The following is a 21,323-nucleotide window of genomic DNA, read 5'->3' as shown; positions in this document are numbered from 1 at the left end:
AAGCAGTTTAGCTGCGCCAACCCAATAGATATACTCGCTTATGACATCCATCATAAATAATGCATGACAATTTGAGAATAGTGGTGTTCATACTTACAACAATGGAGGGAAAAATGATCTTTACTGCCTGCTATTAAAGCTGTCAGTGGCTCAGAAAGGAACTCAGTATTCAGAAACAGAAATTTCTGATCTTTTTCCAATAATATAAAATCCCTGATGGGTAGCAAAGCAAGTTTTGGATCTAACTTAAAATCATTTCCCCTGAACTCCTTTTATTCCATTGAGGAATGTCTACTTAAAAACTGGCCGGCAGAAAAAAAGAAAAATCATTTCGACAAAATATTTGTTCAACTGATCTATGGGACATGTAACTAGCGATCTAACTGACTAAGTAACTAACTATTGATAACGTAACCAGACTGCTGCTGCTGAAGGGAGGGATGGCGGGGAGTGACCCCTTTCCAACCCTTTCTCCTCCTCTCCCCCTTGCGGACTGCTACGTTAACAACGTGTCTGACCTTAAGTGGAAACGGTTGCTGTTAGCTACTCCACGTTTCACTTCTCGTCTAGATAAGTTCGCCACATGCCTTACGAGATACTTGGTACGTGAGATCAGTTAGCTGTGTAAGTTGTCTCAAGCTGTGATTATGGCAACTCAAAACTAGTTACAGCTCATAAGCAAATAAATATCCTAAACAAACTGGTTCGTCGCAAACCAACGCTACACTCGGATGATAAAAGCCACGGGATACCTCCTAATACCGTGTCCGACCAATTTTTGGTCGGCGTAGTGTAACAGCGCGACGTGACCAGCACTCCACACGTCCTTGGACGTCTACTGCAGAAATACTGCGCCATGCTCCCCCCTATAGCGTCGATAATTGCGAAAGCGTTTCCGATGCAACATTTTGTGCACGAACTGACCCTCTCGATTATGTCCCATAAACGTTTCGTGAGAATCATGTCGGGCGATCTGAGTGGCCAGATTATTCGCTCGAATGGTCCAGAATGATATTCAAACCAATCGCGAATAAATGTGGCCCGGTGACATGGTACCAATGGCTCTGAGCACTATGGGACTTAATATCTGAGGTCATCAGTCCCCTAGAACTTAGAACTACTTAAACCCAACTAACCTAAGGACATCACACACATCCATGCCCGAGGCAGGACTCGAACCTGCGACCTTAGTAGTCGCGATGTTCTGGACTGAGCGCCTAGAACCGCGAGACCACCGCGGCCGGCTGCAAATGGTCTGCAAGTATGAGAATATAACAATTTCCAGTCAATGATAGGTTGAGTTGCAATAGAGGAACCAGTCCGTTCAATGTATACACAACTCACACCATTCTGGAGCCACCACCAGCTTTTACGGTGCCTCATTGACAACTTGGATCCATGACTTCGGGGGGTCTGCGCCACACGCGAGCCCTTTCATCAGCTCTTACCAACTGAAACAGAACTCATTTGATCAGGCCACGTCTTTCCAGTCGTCTAGGATCCAAACGATGTAGTCCCGAGCCCAGACGAGCGCTGAAGGCGATGTCGTGTTGTTACAAAATGCACTCATATCTACTGACACAGCCAATTAACTACACTACTGGCCCTTAAAATTGCTACACCACGACGTTGACGTGCTACAGACGCGATATTTAACCGACAGGAAGAAGATACTATGATATGCAAATAATTAGCTTTTCAGAGCATTCACACAACATTGGCGCCGGTGGCGACACCTACAACGTGCTGACATGAGGAAAATTTCCAACCGATTTCTCATACACAAACAGCAGTTGACCGGCGTTGCCTGGTGAAACGTTGTTGTGATGCCTCGTGTAAGGAGGAGAAATGCGTACCATCACGTTTCCGACTTTGATAAAGGTCGGATTGTAGCCTATCGCGATTGCGGTTTATCGTATCGCGACATTGCTGCTCACGTTGGTCGACATCCAATGACTATTACAAGAATATGGAATCGGTGGGTTCAGGAGGGCAATACGGAACGCCGTGTGGATCCCAACGGCCTCGTATCACTAGCAGTCCAGATGACAGGCATCTTATCCGCATGGCTGTAGCGGATCGTGCAACCACGTCTCGATCCCTGAGTCAACAGCTGGGAACGTTTGCACGAACAGTTCGACGGTTGCAGTAGCATGGACTATCAGCTCGGAGACTATGGCTGCGGTTACCCTTGACGCTGCATCACAGACAGGAGCGCCTGCGATGGTGTACTCAACGACGGACCTGGGTGCACGAATGGCAAAACGTCATTTTTTCGGATGAATCCAGGTTCTGTTTACAGCATCATGATGGTCGCATCCGTGTTTGGCGACATCGCGGTGAACGCACATTGGAAGCGTGAATTCGTCATCGCACTACTGACGTATAACCCGGCGTGATGGTATGGGGTGCCATTGGTTACACGTCTCTGTCATCTCTCGTTCGCATTGACGACACTTTGAACAGTGGACGTTACATTTCAGATGTCTTACGTCTCGTGGCTCTTCCCTTCATTCGATCCCAACGAAACCCTACTTTTCAGCAGCATAATGCACGACCGCATGTTGCAGGTCCTGTACGGGCCTTTCTCGATACAGAAAATGTTTGACTGCTGCCCCGGCCAGCACATTCTCCAGACCTCTCACCAACTGAAAACGTCTGGTCAATGGTGGCCGAGCAACTGGCTCGTCACAATACGCGAGTCACTACTCTTGATGAACTGTGGTATCGTGTTGAATCTGCATGGGCAGCTGTACCTGTACACGCCATCCAAGCTCTGTTTGACTCAATGCCCAGGCGTATGAAGGCCGTTATTACGGCCAGATGTGGTTGTTCTGGGTACTGATTTCTCAGGATCTATGCACCCAAATTGCATGGAAATGTAATCACATGTCAGTTCAGGTATAATATATTTGTCCAATGAATACCCGTTTATAATCTTCATTTCTTCTTGGTGTAGCAATTTTAATGGCCGCACTGTCCTAATGGATACGTTGGTCGTACGTCCCAGATTCTTTTCAGCAGTTATTTACGCAGTGTTGCTTGTCTCTTCACACTTCCGACTCTACGCATACGTCATTTCTCTCGCTCTTTAAGGAAAGGCTGTCTGCCACTGCATTGTCTGTGGTGAGAGGAAATGATTAAAAATTTGGTGTTCTTGACACTGTGGACCTCAGAATACTGAATTAACCGACGAGTTCCGTAATGAAGTGTCCCTTGCGTCTAGTTCCAACTACTACTCCGCGAACTAGGTCTGTCAACTCCCGTGGTGCAGCCGTAATCACACCTTTTCACATGAATCGTCTGAGTACAAATGAGCCGGCCGCGGTGGCCGTGCGGTTCTAGGCGCTTCAGTCCGGAACCGCGGGACTGCTGCGGTCGCAGGTTCGAATCCTGCCTCGGGCATGAATGTGTGTGATATCCTTAGGTTAGTTAGGTTTAAGTAGTTCTAAGTTCTAGGGGACTGATGACCTAAGATGTTAAGTTCCATAGTGCTCAGAGCCATTTTTTTTTAGTACAAATGACCTCGTGTACGCGATACTACCGCCATCTGTATACGTGCAGTGACTTGTCTGCTCAGAGACGTGAAGTTGTATCGCGTCCACAACGAGTAAAATCTCATTTCGCTGTACACGTGAGAGTGCCCCCAAGGAAACAGCATTGACGTCACGATGATTGCGTCACGGAGGTGGCGCCTGACCCAGTCCCGTTTGGAAACGTGCTCCCCTTCCCCCACTCCCCGGATATCAGGCCGCGCTGTTTACGACTTGGGTGCAGCCTATGGACCGTGCTGATAATCCTGCGCGAGACTTATCAGCGCCGTACTGTGCTGTGTAGATTCAGCGAAAACATCGAACCTTGTTTGCGTACCAGTGGCTACTTCGAAGCGTCTACTTGCGGTGTCTTCACAGAACAACGCCAATATTTGTTTTCCGGAAAGAATGGTTCAAATGGCTCTGAGCACGATGCAACTTAACTTCTAAGGTCATCAGTCGCCTAGACCTTAGAACTAATTAAACCTACCTAGCCTAAGGATATCACACACATCCATGCCCGAGGCTCATGACAGTAGCGCCTAGAACCGCACGGCCACTCCGGCCGGCTTTGGAAAGAATTTTGTTTATTCGTCTAGATATTATACACTTCGTATTATACGCCTACGGCAGCTGGTTTTCCAATCCCCGGAACAATTTGTAAGTAGGCTGTTTTGCTTTTTATGTTGGTAACGCCACGTAGCACTCTGTATGAAAATCGCTGACTGTGCTGTGTGCAATCTGTGACTGGTTGACATTGTTGCAATATTCGCTGTTATAGTGTTGGGCAGTTGAATGTGAACAGCGCTTAGCGTTGCTCAGTTGGAGGTGAGCCGCCAGCAGTGGTGGATGTGGAGAGAGAGATGGCGGAGTTACGAGAGCGGACGATCTGGCCGTGTGTCCGACAGAAAAACGAAATTTGTAAGACTGGATGTAATGAACTGATATACAGGATGAGTCGCGTAAGACGTAAGACCCCCATTGTTACGGAGGCTATTGCAGGTATCGACAAGCGGTGTTCGGCGAATCATAACGGACCATGGGACACATACGTTGGTACATGCACAATAATCCAAACGTATATACTGACAGAGATAATGAAGCAAGTACATGTGTTTTAAATGGGACGCTATACTTTTTTTAACGCAACTAACAGCAGTCACCTTCATAATCTTGCTTGTCACAAGTCTATCTGCGATCGAATCCTCAACAACAGTAGACAGAGATGAAACATCTGCGCCATAATATTTTTAGATTGTAGCACCATATACGAAACATTTTCATTCATGAGATGCATGTTATAAACTTCGACGAACTGCAGGAGTTCTCGAAAACTCTTTTTTTTCAATTTTGTTTTTAAGACCCAAATCGTTGACGTATCATATAGGGAAGTGGGCTACTTAATCATCTGGATCTGTAGGAGCGAGTTATAACCATATTCTGTTTATCTTCTTATCATTTGAAACTCTCATAATCAATTTTTCGCGTGTTTTTTTTTATAGATGTATTAGTACAATGTGGTACTGCACACTATTCCTAACTCATTTTCCGAAACGTCAAATCCAAAACACGACGTCAGTGTGAATGAGAATAAGATCAAATAATGCGGCATTTACGACAATCTGCAGAATAGAGTCAAATACGCTATCGTTATTACGCATGCATGGAAACATGCGGACAAGGAAACTGTATAATTTGTAAGCATTTCAGTTGAGAATCATGGAAATGGATATACTGCGCCTGATACTGTTAAGGAGGAGGCAAGGGCGATGAGGGCGGGCACGTCAGCTCGATGTAATGTGGCGTTATACGTTATGGCAACGTAAACGCAATTTTCGGTACTTGGAAGAATAGCGCGCCTGTGTCGTCTGCTGGCTAGCCACCTTGTGTTCGTGGCGCTGTGCGCGCTGCAGTGCGCATGCGCGCATCTACGCCCGCTTGCTTTTGATTGGCTTGTGCGACGCGAACCGACGTCAATGTTTTAGTTCTCTAGACCCGAACGGTATCGCTACCGAAATGCATACTGAATAACGCAGGGGCTCTAATTCGAGTACTAGACCGTTAGGTGCTCTTCCGTCGATTGTTGCAGGGCGTTTGCTTTCAGGTATTTCACGCCATAGACGCCAGCGGCCATCTGTCCGATGGAGCATAAAACGTCATTCGTCTGAAAAGCCTATGCGTCGGCACTCAGTGGACGTCAACTTGCAATACTGATGGGAAATTCCATCCTTCGTCGCCGACGAACAGCACTCATGCATGATGACCCAGGCGCCAGCTGCAGAGACCCATACACAGCAACGTTCGCTGAGGAGACACTGTTGGCAGCCCCTGGGTTCATCTACGCTGTCAGTTGCTCAAACGTTGTCTATTCCCATCTGCACATCTCCGCCTTTGTTGTTCATTCCTGTCATCTGTGGTCCGTCTTGCATACAGCTGCCGCTTTTGGATGGCGCCGTGTTGCCACTTCAAACACGACGGCATTCAAACAGTTGACAGACTTTGCCGTTCCACCCTTGCCCGGAAAGCCAATGATCGTGCCCTTGGTGATGATAGACAAAGCACTGTGTTTCTGCATTACGACAACGACTGCACTGTTTTCCGCGTCCCCCGACAGGTGTTGCATGCCCTCCACTGCTAGTGCCACCATCTGCTGACGGTGAGTGGTTAGTGTTGACGTCGAACGTAGTCAGTGGTCACGTTAATGTTACTGGACCGCGTACCTATGAGAGAACTTCCAGCTCCCTCAGCGACGCTTTTCTAATCTCCTCTTCCCTAGTAGTACGATAGCCTTTCTAGGTTTCCTTTACTTTTACGAACAGAAAGAAGTCACATTAGGCCGTGTCTGGCGAATGTGGAAACTGGGGCATCAGTGTACTGTTGTGTTTTGTTAAAATTACGAACAAGGAATGCAGTGTGAGCATACGTTACATCCTGGTACAAACGTCATGACTTGCTTCGCACAGATACCGGCGACTGTGGTGTGGGAGCTTCTGTTCGCTCGTCGGTCCAACTTTCTTGTGTGACAAAATACCATCACATTTGAATCGCTAATAAGTACGAGACTAGTAATACGTGAACAATGTTTGAGCCCACGACTGACAGATCATGTGTGAACGTGTTAGTCGCACTGGATTTGTTTTGCGTGCGACGTCGCCGTACGACTACAGACACAAGAGCGTGACTGCTGCAAATTAACTGTGTGAACCAAAAACCGGTATAGTATGCAAACGCGTTTAGCTAGGAAGTTGTGGAGAGTTTATAGAGCGCTACCAGTTATTAGTACTCAAAGTGAGACAGTAAAAATTTTCGCAAGGTAAATGAAAATTGGTATTAAATTGAAACTTACGCAATAATGAACAAAATCGTCTCACACGAACCGAAAATTCGTTACCAGGTATAGAAAACGTAAGGCAAAGGAAGTCTGACGTCTAAAGGCACGAAAAAAGCTTAAAAAGTTCAGTGCCTAGCTTATAGAGAGCTACGGCAAACGTGGCGACTACGCAGTTGTACGAACGTGCATACTTGTATCTGTTCTATAACAATTACACTGCTCTACGTAAGCATTGTAATTAAGAGATCGATATTTAAGTTACATATTAATACGAAACAATTTTTATGACCTCCTCCTCAAATTCAATAGACAATATACACCAAAGCGCTAAAGAAACTAGTATAGGCAAGTGTATTCAAACAGAGAGATATGTAAACAGGCAGAATACTGTGCTGCTGTCGGCAACGCCCATATGAGACAAACAGTGTCTGGAGGAATAGTTACATCGGTTACTGCTGCTACAGTGGCGGGTCATCAACATTTGAGTTTGAACGTCGTGCTACTGTCGGGGCAGGAGCGATTGGACACAGCATCTCCGAGGTACCGGTGAAGTGGGGATTTCCCCCATACGGCCATTTCACGGGTGTACTACGAATATCAGGAATCAGGAAAACTTCAAATCTCCGATATCGCTGCGGCCGGAAAAAGATCCTGCAAAAACGGGACCAACGACGATTAAAGATAATCCTCAATGTGACAGAAGTGCAACCCTACGGTAAATTGGTGTAGAATTCAATGTTAGACCATCAAGTGTCAGCATGCGAACCATTCAACTATACATAATCGATATGGGCTTTCGGAAGGCCCAGTCGTGTACATTTGATGACTGCACGACACAAAGTTGTACGCCTCGCGTAGGCTCGTCAACGCTGACATTGGACTGTTGGCTGGTCGGACGAGTCTCGTTTCAAATTGTGGACACGTACGTATATGAGTATGAGTATGGAGACAACCTCATGAACCAGTGGACTCTGCGTGACACAAGGGACTGTTGAAGCTGGTGGAGGCAGTTGGAGTGCAGTTTGAGTGATACGAGACGCCTGATACTTCTACATGCGACTCTGACGGATGACGCTTACGTAAGTATACTGTGTGATCACCTGTATCCATTAATGCGCATTGTGCATCAATTGCATTGTGCAATCCCAGCAGGACAATACGACACCCCACACGTAGAGAATTGCTACAGAGTGGCTCCAGGAAGATTCTCGGTTTATACAGTCCGCTGGCCACCAAACTCACCAGACGTGAACATTATTGAGGATATCTAGGATACCTTGCAACTTGCTGCTGAAGAGAGATCTCCACCGACTACGGAGAGTCCTGCAGGGTTCATGGTGTCAATTCCATCCAGCACTGCTACAGACGTTAGTCCAGTCTATGCCACGCCGTGTTACGGCACTTCTGAATGCTCGCGGGGGCCCTACACGATATAAGGTAGGCGTAGCACTTTCTTTGGCTCTTCAGTGTATGACTTGGGCCCGCATTGCCCACGCAGCAATTTTTATCCTGTTGCTTCACGCAAAAGGCATTGAACTTAAAAGTGGTACTTTTCATTGATTGTTCGCTCTTGCGGGAAGAACGCATTGAGATCAACCTACGTGACGAGCGTTTTTCCGATCTTGGGGAACCAAAAAGTTTCTACAGGGACGATTGAGCCATAGTTTCGCCGTCATATTTGTAAACTCATTTTACTATCCTAGTTACGACTCGTGTGACTAGTTCCGCGTCTTTGATCACCTCATCTAGCGAAGTCTGAGGAACTTGCGTTTGCAGACATGTTTACCAACACACTAAGGAAGAAATCGTATAAATCTGACTAATACAACAAGTGAAACTACAAAATTCCCGTTACTTGTGAGCGTACCACTTATTAGACACTAACAAGCCTTATCATAATGTTTCATCGTTAATTTTCACAGAACACGTGGAAGATTCAAACAGTAGAACAGTAAATGCGATACAGCTTTGACCACCATTGCCGTTGATGAGCATATATTTGTCCAATAGAAAATTTTGATAAACTTATGGAGTGAAGGGCTGTGTTAGAATACTTATTTTACACGTTACTGGTATGGTTTCCTAGTCTCTCCAGTTACAGTATAAAGGGTGTACATTGATCGTGACCGGTCCAAATATCTCACGAAATAAGAGTCAAGCGAAAAAACCACAAAGAACGAAACTTGACTATCTTGAAGAGGGAAACCAGATGGCGCAATGGTTGGCCCGCTAGATGTCGCTGCCATAGGTTAGACGGATATCAACTGCGCTCTTAAATAGGAACCCCCATTTTTATTACATATTCGTGTAGTACGTAAAGAAATATAAACGTTTTAGTTGGACCACTTTTTCCGCTTTGTGATAGATGGCGCTGTAATAGTCACAAACGTATGGCTCACAATTTTAGAAGAACAGTTGGTAACTGCTGGGTTTTTAAAATTAAAATACAGAACGTAGGTACGTTTGAACATTTTATTTCGCTTGTTCCAATGTGACACATGTACCTTTGTCAACTAATCATTTCTGAGAACGCATGCTTGCTGTTACAGCGTGATTACCTTTAAAAATCACATTTATGCAATAAATGCTCAAAATGATGCCCGTCAACCTCAATGCATTTGACAATACGTGTAACGACATTCCTCTCAACAGCGAGAAGTTCGCCTTTCGCAATGTTCGAACATGCATTGACAATGCGCTGACGCATGTTGTCAGGCGTTGTCGGTGGATCACGATAGCAAATATCCTTCAACTTTCCCCGCAGAAAGAAATCAAGGGACGTCAGATTCGGTGAACGTGCGGGCCATGGTATGGTGCTTCGATGACCAATCCACCTGTCATGAAATATGCTATTCAATACCGCTTCAACCGCAACTGAGCTATATGCCGAATATCCATCATGTTGCGTGTACATCGTCATTCTGTCATTCAGTGAAACATCTTGTAGTAATATCGGTCGATTCGTCGCTAAATAGAACGCGTGAAAAAAATCTGTCATCACACCGTAATTTCTCTTGTGCGCAATGGCAAAACTGTACACAACGTTCAGAGTCGTCGCCATGCATTTCCTGGTGCATAGAAATATGGTACGGGTGCAATCGATGTTGACGTAGCATTCTCAACACCGACGTTTTTGAGATTCCCGATTCTCGCGCAATTTGTCTGCTACTGATGTGCGGATTAGCCGCGACAGCTGCTAAAACACCTGCTTGGGCATCATCATTTGTTGCACATCGTGGCTGACATTTCACATGGGGCTGCACACTTCCTGTTTCCTTAAATAACGTAACTATCCGGTGAACGGTCCGGACACTTGGATGATGTCGTGCAGGAAACACAGCACACGCCCGTTGGACATTTTGATCACAATAGCCGTACATCAACACGATATCGACTTTTCCTGCAATTGGTAAATGGTCCATTTTAACACGGGTAATGTATCGCGAAGCAAATACCGTCCGCACTGGCGGAATGTTACGTGATACCACGTACTTATACGGTGGTGGGTAGTGTTTAACGTCCCGTCGACAACGAGGTCATTAGAGACGGAGCGCAAGCTCGGGTTAGGGAAGGATTGGGAAGGAAATCGGCCGTGCCCTTTCAAAGGAACCATCCCGGCATTTGCCCTAAATGATTTAGGGAAATCACGGAAAACCTAAATCAGGATGGCTGGAGACGGGATTGAACCGTCGTCCTCCCGAATGCGAGTCCATTGTGCTAACCACTGCGCCACCTCGCTCGGTCGTACTTATACGTTTGTGACTATTACAGCGCCATCTATCACAAAGCGAAAAAAATTGTCCAACCAAAAAATTCATATTTTTTTACGTACTACACGAGTATGTAATAAGAAATGGGAGTTCCTATTTTTAAAAAAACGCAGTTGAAATCCATTTGACCAATGGCAGTGGGATCTAGCGTGCCAACCATAGCGTCATCTGGATTCCCCCTTCAAGCTAGACAAGTTCGTTCTTTGTAGATTTTTCGTTTGACGCTTATTTTGTGAGATATTTGTCCCGATGACTATCAATGGACCACCCTGTAGACTACCTTAACTTACAACAAAAACGAAATTTAACGAAGTCTAAAGAAGAAATTCCTGATACCGTACATTGAACCGTTACACTGTCTCATGTGCATTAATGTGACAGGCCTCCTATGTTCGACGTCAACGTGCAGTAAACAGTCGCGGACGGCAGGTGGCAGTACCAGCAATGGAGGATGTGTCAAGTGTGTCAGGGGACGCGAAAAAGAGTGCAGTCGTTGTCGTAACGCATAAACCGTGCGATTTATCTGACGTCTAAACAAGCATGACCTTTGGCTTTCGGCAAGGGTGAAAGCATGTCCGACATACCTAAGACTTTATGAACTGTTTAGGTCCGGCCATGATTTTAGTATCCGTGCGTGTCAAAATGACTTTATTTAAAACCGCCAGCAGCGCAACTGTGGTACACCACAGGCCACAGAGGACAGAGGTGAATGATGGCCGCGGGGATGTGTACGGGTGAGTAGACGTTCAACCGTTCAGCAACTGCCCGTCCACATGAATCAAGGGGGCTGCCAAAAATGTCTCCTCAACAACAATTCTACGTGTACATTTATACTCCGCAAGCCACCCAACGGTGTGTGGCGGAGGGCACTTTACGTGCCACTGTCATTACCTCCCTTTCCTGTTCCACTTGCGTATGGTTCGCGGGAAGAACGACTGCCGGAAAGCCTCTGTGCGCGCTCTAATCTCTCTAATTTTACATTCGTGATCTCCTCGGGAGGTATAAGTAGGGGGAACCAATATATTCGACACCTCATTCAGAAACGCACCCGCTCTAAACCTGGACAGCAAGCTACACAGCGATGCAGAGCGCCTCTCTTGAAGAGTCTGTCACTCGAGTTTGCTAAACATCTCCGTAACGCTATCACGCTTACCAAATAACCCTGTGACGAAATGCGCCACTCTTCTTTAGATCGTCCCTATCTCCTCTGTCAATCCGACCTGGTGCGGATCCCACACTGATGAGCAATACTCAAGTATAGGTCGAACGAGTGTTTTGTAGGCCACCTCCTTTGTTGATGGACTACATTTTCTGAGGACTCTCCCAAGGAATCTCAACCTGGCACCCGCCTTACCAACAATTAATTTTATATGATCATTCCACTTCAAATCGTTCTGTAAGCGAACGTAACTGCATATGAGCCTTTGCAGCATGTACCTGGTTCAGGCACGCGCGCTAAAGGCTGGGAACTGCACGCCAATGCTGCTAGTGGAAATCCACTGATTGCCGACAGGTGTACTTTTCAGGTTAATCGCGTTTTATGCTTCATCGTACAGACGACCATTTGCGTTACGCCGTGGCAAAATCGTCGGAAGGATCCAGTTTGGAGAAGGGAGCATTGTAGTCTGGGGAGTGTTTTTGTGGCCTTCTCTGGGTGATCTTTTTTGGAAGGTACAACAGAAGCGCTTGTCTATCCTGGGGGACCATGACCTATCTATACATGCAATTTGTTTTTCCATGACACGATGGATCTAGCAGCAGGACTACACAACGTGTCACACAGCTCGTTGTACACGTATGTAGTTAGAAGAGCTGTAGGGAGATTCACTAGTACAGTGAGTACCTCCCGGCCACCAAACTTCCCGCATTTAAACCCAATCGAGAATGGGTGGGACCATCTCAATCGGGCTCTTCACGCCCTGGATCCTCAACCGAGCACAGCCGGACATGGCGCTGCAGCTGGCAAGGTTGAGCGGTGTCGGTAGCTTTCAGAAGCTCACATCCTCTGTTGCAGCACGTCCACGGTACGAAAGATGGGTATTCAGCCGCTTGACAGGTGGTCACAATAATGTGACTAGACAGCGAATCTCCTGGACATGGCGTACAGTGATATAATTGGGTAGGCACAGATTTCAAAAACTCACAGTGGGGGCGCCACAGGAGGCGCAGCAGTCATGCTGCTGTAATCGACGGAGCCAATCAGGATGCAGCCCCACGTGATTAAGTCGTCGTCGCTGACCGGAAGGGGAGTCGCCCGATGGGCCTCCTGGAGTACGGAGCAGGTCTCCTCTCAGTCGCTTCCGTTTCTACCTTGACAGAGACAGGTAGCAACAGCCACCTCCACCAAAAGGCGTATTCGTGCTGGGGTGCCACAGGGATCGGTCCTGGACCCCGTTTTGTACAGTCTGTACACTGTCGACACTCCAACGCCCCCCCCCTCCCCCCTGGTGCACACCGCACAGTACGCTGACGATACCGCCTTTTACACTCGTAATGCGAATAAGGGCCTGGTAATTCGTAGGTTACAAAAGGTTTTAGATAACACATGAAACTGGACCCGTCGCTGGCGCATCACCATCAATCCTGAAAAGAAACAGACGTGGACTACCTCAATGCCCCCCCCCTCCCCGCTCGTTTTACCTGCACCTACATAGATCTCGACTCCCATGGCGCAGATCCGCCAAGTATCTTGGCGTAACCTTGGACTGGAGACTAACGTCGACGAGATCCACAGGAAAGTCTGCGCCAGAATGTCCATCCTATACCCAATCCCCAACACAACCAGCTCCCTTCCTTGCTCGGTAGGACTAAACGTCTATCAGGCCCTCATACGGTCAGTAATGGAGAAGGCGTACCCTGTTTGGGGATACGCGGCAAAGCAGCAGCTGGACAAATTCCAGAGGTTGCAGAACCACGCCCTCAGGAGGCACTGCACCTACCCATGGGATTCCCTACTGACTATCTGGACGCCGCTGCCGAAATCCCACTCCTCAAAGAAAGATTCCAGGATCTGGCAAGCGCTCTTCCAGATCGGGAAATAATCTTATCCAATCCCTAGGTCGGTATGACATGTCCCGCGACAAGCACAAACGCCCCATGACGATCTTTGACGACTAAGTCGAAGAGAAAATCACAAAATCCCCAAATCCTAACCCCAATCCTTAATCCTTAAAACACCAAACATCTCGCCAACCTCAGGCGAGTACTAGTCACCACCAGAACACCAAAACACAGGCAGCCAAAACAGTCAAAGGCAATCACACACTCAAAACACAGGCAGCCAAACAGTCAGAGACAATCACACACTCAAAACACAGGCAGCCAAAACAGTCAGAGACAATCACACACTCAAAACGCACACAGTGGACTAAAAGCCAACAGGCTGCACACTCCCCAAAACACTTCCCCAAGGAGGGGAAAGTTAAAAGGTGAGATAGAGCTCAGTCGCGACGCCGTTACTGTGGTAGTCTTTACGGTAGATGAGCTTTGCTACGTACCTGGACACGAGCGATTATACTTAATTGTCAACATGTTGTTTTGTAGGTCGGGCAACCACAGCCAAACTTCGGCATTTTTTCAAAGAAAAATTCCACACTGTCAGTATGAATGAATGAACCATACAGCCAATGCGGCATTTTCTTTGAAAAAATACTTAGTTACGTTTGACCTTGTTTTCAGAATAAGTCTTCTGAGCTGAAATTAATTGCCACTTTCCATTTGGGAGTTTGTAGCTGGGACAATAGAAATAAAAGGCTACCAGTTGCAACATACAGGTTTATTAAAACTTGAACATGGTTTCGACTGTTTTAAAACGTCTTCATCAGAAGATGTAGCACGTAAAATTGCGTTACCTTTAGTAAAGGTGAGAGTCTTTGACTCCACTATATGACGTTCACTTAATCACCATGTAAATATGTTTATACAGGGTGGTCGGAAATTCCCGTTACAGACTTCTAAGACTTGTAGAGGGGAGTGAGTACATCGTATTTTGAACAGGAACCCATATCCGGAAACGTCATCCACCGAGACTACAGAGTGTCAAAGTTACTGGCGCAGGCTTCTGTAAATGTACGTATACACGGGGTGATTCTGTGATGATGTTACAGACTTTCTAGGATGATGGAAAACGGTTAAATGTATTAATTTAAAGTAAGGATCCCTGTACCGGAAACGAACGAGTCGAAAGTCATAAACGAAAACCCTTCTGATATCTCTGACAGTTGAATACATGTACCGGTTCTTGTTTTGCGAAGAGTGTAGGGCTGGTAACTTTCAGTGGTGGTAGTGTGGACAAAAACGAGAAAAAAATATCCAATAAACGTGGGCTCTAAATTGCATACCTGAGGAGCTATGACCATTCGTTCATCTTCGCTAATGTGAAACACATCTCCTCTACTGAGTAAGTAGAAATTAAGCGTTTCCGGCAACATGTCCACATACCATCTTTTCTTTATTTGTGTGTGAGGAATAGTTCCTGAAAGTTTGGCCGTACCTTTTTGTAACACCCTGTATATTCAACTGTCAGAGGTATCAGAACGGTTTTCGTTTATAACTTTCGACTCATTCGTTCCCGGTACAGGTATCCCTACTTCAAATTAATACATTTATCGTTCTCCATCATCCTAGAAAGCCTGTAACACCATCACAGGATCACCCCTTGTACACGTACATTTACAGACACCCGCGCCAATAACTTTGACGCTCTGTAGTCTCGTTGGATGACGTTTCCGTAAATGGGTTCCTATACAAAATACGATGTTCTCACTCCCCTCTACAAGTCCTAGAAGTCAGTAACGGGAATTTCCGACCACCCTGTATGAAAGTAGTAGCCGTCTGCTGTACCGCTTTGTCTTAACAACACCCATTTTATGATATGATTTTACGTGCTATTTCTTCTGGACATGGTTTTAAAACCGTCGAAACTATGGTCAAGGTTTAATAAACGTGTATTTTGCAAATGGTTGGGTGTTATTTCTAATGGATTGATAACTGTGTACGCACATTTGCGGTATATGTAGATACTGTTTGGAAAATGTATTGCGAGATACACGTTAGAAAAGATTTCAAGTCGTGTATAAAGTTTCTTGGAAGTCGATAAGTGCTCTCATTCTCAAATATTAAACTTATGTTGTTAAATCCTTGATGTAAGGTTATACGTCTTAATCAGTAGGTTGTAACAGCATTTCAAATTTTTGAGTTCGGTCAATAAAATATGAAACACTGTTAATGAAACTTTTGTTACCATTAGACTGGCAACCTTCAACTGGAGCCTGTAACCGCTTTACGCGTTTAGTAATATAGATTAACTGTGTCCTGCACAGGATGTAGCGGCTATGCATGACTCTCCCAGCAACAAAGCCGTACCGATCAGAACTTAGCAACATTCGCCCAGCTCTTCGCGTGTTTGGGGGTGAACCGTCAGAAGACAACGTTTACGTAGATTTGATACGGGACAAGTGGAACTGTATTGCAGGATATATTTGGGAACAGCTGCTTCGCGCCCTCTAGCTAAGCACTGAAACGAAGAGTTCATTTATTGATGTACGTAGTCTATATGTTTCTAACAGAGACACTTTTACGTCGTCAGGATGGTGTTGTGGAATCTGCAGAGCGTCTTTCGCCACTAATAAAACATAATTACTTACCTAATATTTATTCATTCAGTTTTCTGGCAGCCAGCACCAGTGACACGTTGAAATTTCGCTGTCTCCTGTAGAGATGGGCAAAACTATTCTTTTCAGACATCGGATCAGAACTGTTCACTCCCTGATATTATCTAGCTCTTTTTATGACTCACCACTCATTCACAATAATAAATGGAAGGCACATTGCCCTTTAAACTTGGTTTATTCCAGTACTATACCTGTATTTTGATCTTATTTGATCCTATTTTGAAGTAACACAGATAATGAGTAAGAATTTTGTATTGTTTATTGAAATTTCCACTATATGACAAAGTTTTTGATTATTGATTTATTTTGCACTGTTGTGGTTTTTTCGGGGATCAGAAAATGTTGCAACTTGAGATTTACATTAACAATATATTTGGCTATAATGTATTGAAATGTCATTAACCTCATACAAATACATCGCAAGCCATATATTATTGAAGTGTACATTTTCTTCCGAAGACGCCTAAAATAGCAAAATCCGTACTACAATAAGAAAAAAAATATAAATTTGACTGTAAGACCAAAGTGTTGCATATAGCCGTCTGCAGAATAAAACAAGGAAAATATTGGTGTATCACATTTTGCTATACATTTATAGGTTCGCTCGTAATTAAAGCATAAATTCGAGTGTCCGTAATAAAAAATCCTACAGTAAGAGGAGCCGTCAGGAACCTAATCTGATCAGTTTAAACAAATAAAAATAAAATAAAAACAAATGATGTATACATAACATAATTATGTAATATACATAACGGTATTACTACGAAGAACAATATCCAGTAGAGACGAACTCCGATGCAGAAGTATTGAGTCAAGCATGTCGAGCCGCGAGCTGTATTTCTGTGTGAGCTAAGACCGCAGACACCAGAGCGACACCTGAGTTGCTTTGCTCAACGCTCTGGCTACAATCGAGAACGGTGGGGTGAGCGTTGAGCGGGCGAGTTCCGAGGGTGGGGAGAGCGGTGAACAGCCACCACTCACCCGCTCCGAGACAAATTGTCCGTTCTTTTGCGAGCAGGTTGCTGCAAGTAGTTCTAATGTTCTTCGCTAGGAGGCTCTCTGTCCTGTTGCTCGCATCAACTTCCCAGAGGGCAGGACGTGCGACTGAAACGATTGCCGACGGAGTGCGCTGCTAAGGTAAGGTGCGTCAGACACAGCACGCGGCAGAGGAAGCACAGAGAAGGCACGGCATATGTGAAACACAAAATCCAATGGGGCACTGCACAATGCAGGCAGCCAAGGCAGAAGCAGGGCAGTGGCCTGCGCTGGATGTGTTGTGTTGCGTGCAGTGTGCACTGACTAGCAGAGGCCCCAATGATCTGCTCCGACTCTCTCTCTCTCTCTCTCTCTCTCTCTCTCTCTCTCTCTTTCTGCTGTGGGAAACGTTTGGAGCTACCGTTCTTTTTTTCTGAATCACTGATTGTTCACTCCTTTGAAAGATTCAACTCTATGAATTAGTTCAGGAGCGGATCTCCCATCTCTAGTCTCCTGTTCCAACAGTCCATACAAGTATTGCGGGTTGACGCCTGCAGTCTGTAGGCCAACCATAGCGTGAGTTTATGCCTCCACACTGCGTTAGAGCGTCGTTGATCTCACTCTGGTAAATGACGACGACCCGCACTGACCCTTTGGAGCATACGACGCTGTCGGATGTAGTGTAGCTGGTGATCCTGGCAGGCAGGCAGGCAGGCAGGCAGCCTGCAGTGTCGATCAGCAACAGAGACAACGGATGGCCTTCACACTTGGCGGTGACGATGATGTGACAAGCTGCGCGAGATATACTGGTGTTGGGAGACCTTCAATCTCTCCATCAGCGGTATGATATGCGGTGGCCAATGCAAAGTGGTTACTTGGATGTTGTCGGCTCAGGAACGGCAAGAAGCTTTTTCACGAGAGATGATGGAAGATCTAATACATCGATGTCACAGTAGTAGAGCAAGGCCAGACCACACCAATTTTGTCCTCAATTTGATATGCAAATTAATTAAATTGATCTTATTTACCCCCATTGTGATGATGTCAGGTGTTTTCCTCAGACGGTACGTGGCTTCCCGCCAACAACTTCTCCCAACCCCACATTTTCCCGCTCCCTTACCTATCCTATTGGCAGGGATATCAAATTTTACCGGGAAATTCAAAAAAAATGGCGGAAATTACAAGAATGGTGAGAATTTCTGTGTCTCAAGGCTGTGCTGACGTCCCCTCTGCCGGGAACTGGCGGGAAATTCGTAAATGGCGGTGCCTTTTTCGGGAATCGAACCCTAGTCCTTCTGGACAGAAAGCCAAGTGTACATCTACCCCCCCCCTCCCCACAACACACGGGAAGCGTGTGAAGGACAGGAGAGGAAATTTAGGTTAATGTAATTTATTTATTTTGGTTGGGAAACTGAAGTAAAGATCAGTCCTAATTACATAACTAATAATTCTGTCAGTGACAGCAAAGGACGTGGAAGAGCAGTTGAACGCAATGGACAGTGTCTTGAAAGAAAGATATAAGATGAATATCAACAAAAGCAAAACGAGGATAATGGAATGTAGTCGAAATCAGGTGATTCTGAAAGAATTAGGTTAGAAAATGAGACACTTGACGTAGGAGACGCTTGAAGCAGTAGATCGGTTTTGGTATTTGGGGAGAAAAATAACTGATGATGGTCGAAATAGAGAGGATATAAAATGTAGACTGGCAATGGTAAGGAAAGCGTTTCTGAAGAAGAGAAATTTGTTAACATTGAGTATAGATTTAAGTGTCAGGAAGCCTTCTCTGAAAGTTTTTTGTATGGAGTGTAGGCCTGTGTGGAAGTGAAATATAGACGATAAATAGTTTAGATAAAAGAGAATAGAATCTTTCGAAATGTGGTGGTACAGAAGATTGCTCAAGATTAGATCGGTAGATCATGTAACTAATGAGGAGATATTGAATAGAACTGGGGAGAAGAGGAATTTGTAGCACAAATGTACAAGAAGGGATCGGTTGGTAGGACACGTTCTGAGGCATCAAGGGATCACCAATTTAGTGTTGAAGGGTAAATCGTAGAGGGAGACCAAGAGAATACACTAAGCAGATTCAGAAGGATATAGGTTGCAGTAGTTACTTGGAGATAAAGAAGCTCGCGCAAGATTTAGTAGCATGGAGAACTACATCAAACCAGTCTCTGGACTGAAGACCACAACAATAATATATATACGTTGAGCGCTTCTTTATGTACAATCAATTCCACTGAAAAGTGCAGGCAATAATTTTAAATGTAACGTCCGTAGAGACGTCTCAGGTAGTGATCACAAATCTGTACTCAATGCGCTTTTGCACAGTATATAGATATATAGTGTGAGAGTTGAATATTTTGTTTTGTCGGTTGCAGCTCAAAATGAGTGCAAAATATCTGAACCGTCACGAGGCAGTGTTCCTCGCAAATTGTCCAAAGGGACCAAAACTTCCATATGGTGCTGCTGCTGAAATTAATAGGAAGTCGAAGACATTCGTTGCGAAGTGGGTCAGACGATATTGAGAGGTGGGAAAGGTGGATGATTACCGGAGAGAGGGCTAAGGTGCCAAGCTATAATCGATAATTGTGAAATTAGTAACCTGTGTTTTCATGTAAACATATATTTATAATAGTGTCCTTTATTTCATATAAAAAAACGGGGTACACTTTCTTCTGGAACTGACTGTGTATCCGGACTAGTTCGGCGAACTGCGGTAGAGATTTTGTGATATGGTCTTGGAATTTTCGCAACCAATATCTTCCCGGTATCGATATCTAAGTTAGGCAAATGTCGTTGAGATTCTGTATTCCCTGAAAGGATGAACTCTGTGTATACAAAACTAAGTACGTACTGAACCCTCAATGCGTGAGCTGTACTCTCACATGGTTAGGGTTTTATTTTCCTCTTATGTACAGTGTATCATACTTGTGATGCTTCCAGCATGAGGAAATGAATAAAAGTGCGATTTCTCATTTCAGGGTGTTGGGGAACTTCTAGCACCTGAGCCGGTCACGCCGCTTCACCCCTTCGAGCAGGTACGTACAGACAGGCTGCCTTCCGCTCTGGGCCACGCGACGGCAAGGCAGACCGAGCTGCAGCTGAACAGCTCGCGATCGCTGGCAGCCTCGTACTTCACTGCACAAAGGAACGGAGTGGCAGACAGCTGCGGGCGTGCCAGGTAACAGTCCCGGCACTGACGTCGAGTGACTGAGCAAACCCTGGGTGTTGGCGTGCTGATTCGTAGCGTGCTCAACCCGAATGTGGGCACCCTAGAGCCGTCCCCTCTGCGGGGCGTGAAAACGAACGTCACCGGGAATCTGGTGACGTTACAGCGTGCAGTCCGAGGCCCACCAGAGAGACAGGCCGCGGCGCGTACGTCACGAAGGTAGTCCTGCGCTCCCTCACTCGCTCAGATCAGCAGACAAGCTACGTTTCTACACCTGTTAACTCTTAACTAGGCGTACAAACGAAAACTGAATCATCCACCAGAATCCACTGTTATGGAATCTTACTGTTATTAGTGCTACAGTGATGGGAAGTCCGTGCGCCTGCTTGTAATTTGTTACGGCTGTACTGGTGTACAATAAAATAATATCATGCTAGAATGATTATCAGTTGCATAAGGCACCACTTCCAGCATGTAATGAGTACTGTTAAGCAGAAGAGACTAAATGCGATAAACAAACCTTTATACCATTTATATCAAGTTATTATCTTAAATTAAATTTTGCTCTGGTACTTTTAATCAGTAAGACTTCATAATGGCAGATTCCAGTGGAAGATGCAATTCTCGTTAGTATTTACACGCCCAGCTGCGAGTTAACAGGTTTAGAAACGCATTTTATCTGCTGAGCTGAGCGAGCGAGTTCAGCACTACCTTCGTGACGTACGCGCCGCGGCCTGTCTTCCTCGTGGTCCTCGCTGGAGTTCCACGTTTCCCCCACTACACTGCGAAGCGCGAAACGAAGTATCTGGCGTGTCGGATCTTCGTTCCGTGGAGGAGAACGTGTCCAGTGACATGCAACATCGCTTG

At 45.6% G+C, this 21,323-nt stretch overlaps 1 protein-coding gene across 8 annotated transcripts in view; it reads left to right on the top strand.

The window, feature by feature from the left end:
• The window catches only part of LOC126365747 (adipokinetic hormone/corazonin-related peptide receptor variant I-like), a 1,043,803-nt gene that overhangs the window by 278,131 nt on the left and 744,349 nt on the right, over positions 1 to 21,323 (top strand). For 5 of the 8 annotated variants that reach the window (XM_050008214.1, XM_050008209.1, XM_050008210.1 and 2 more), the window contains exon 2: positions 20,269 to 20,325. The gene's annotated coding sequence lies outside the window, so the exon portion shown is untranslated. Of the gene's footprint in view, positions 1 to 20,268; positions 20,330 to 21,323 lie in introns of all 8 variants that reach the window. The other 3 variants (XM_050008213.1, XM_050008219.1, XM_050008217.1) reach the window with 1 other exon arrangement.

This window comes from Schistocerca gregaria, chromosome 4 (genome assembly GCF_023897955.1).
Source record: "Schistocerca gregaria isolate iqSchGreg1 chromosome 4, iqSchGreg1.2, whole genome shotgun sequence".
NCBI lineage: Eukaryota > Metazoa > Arthropoda > Insecta > Orthoptera > Acrididae > Schistocerca > Schistocerca gregaria.
This window is presented reverse-complemented; position numbering and strand designations above follow the sequence as displayed.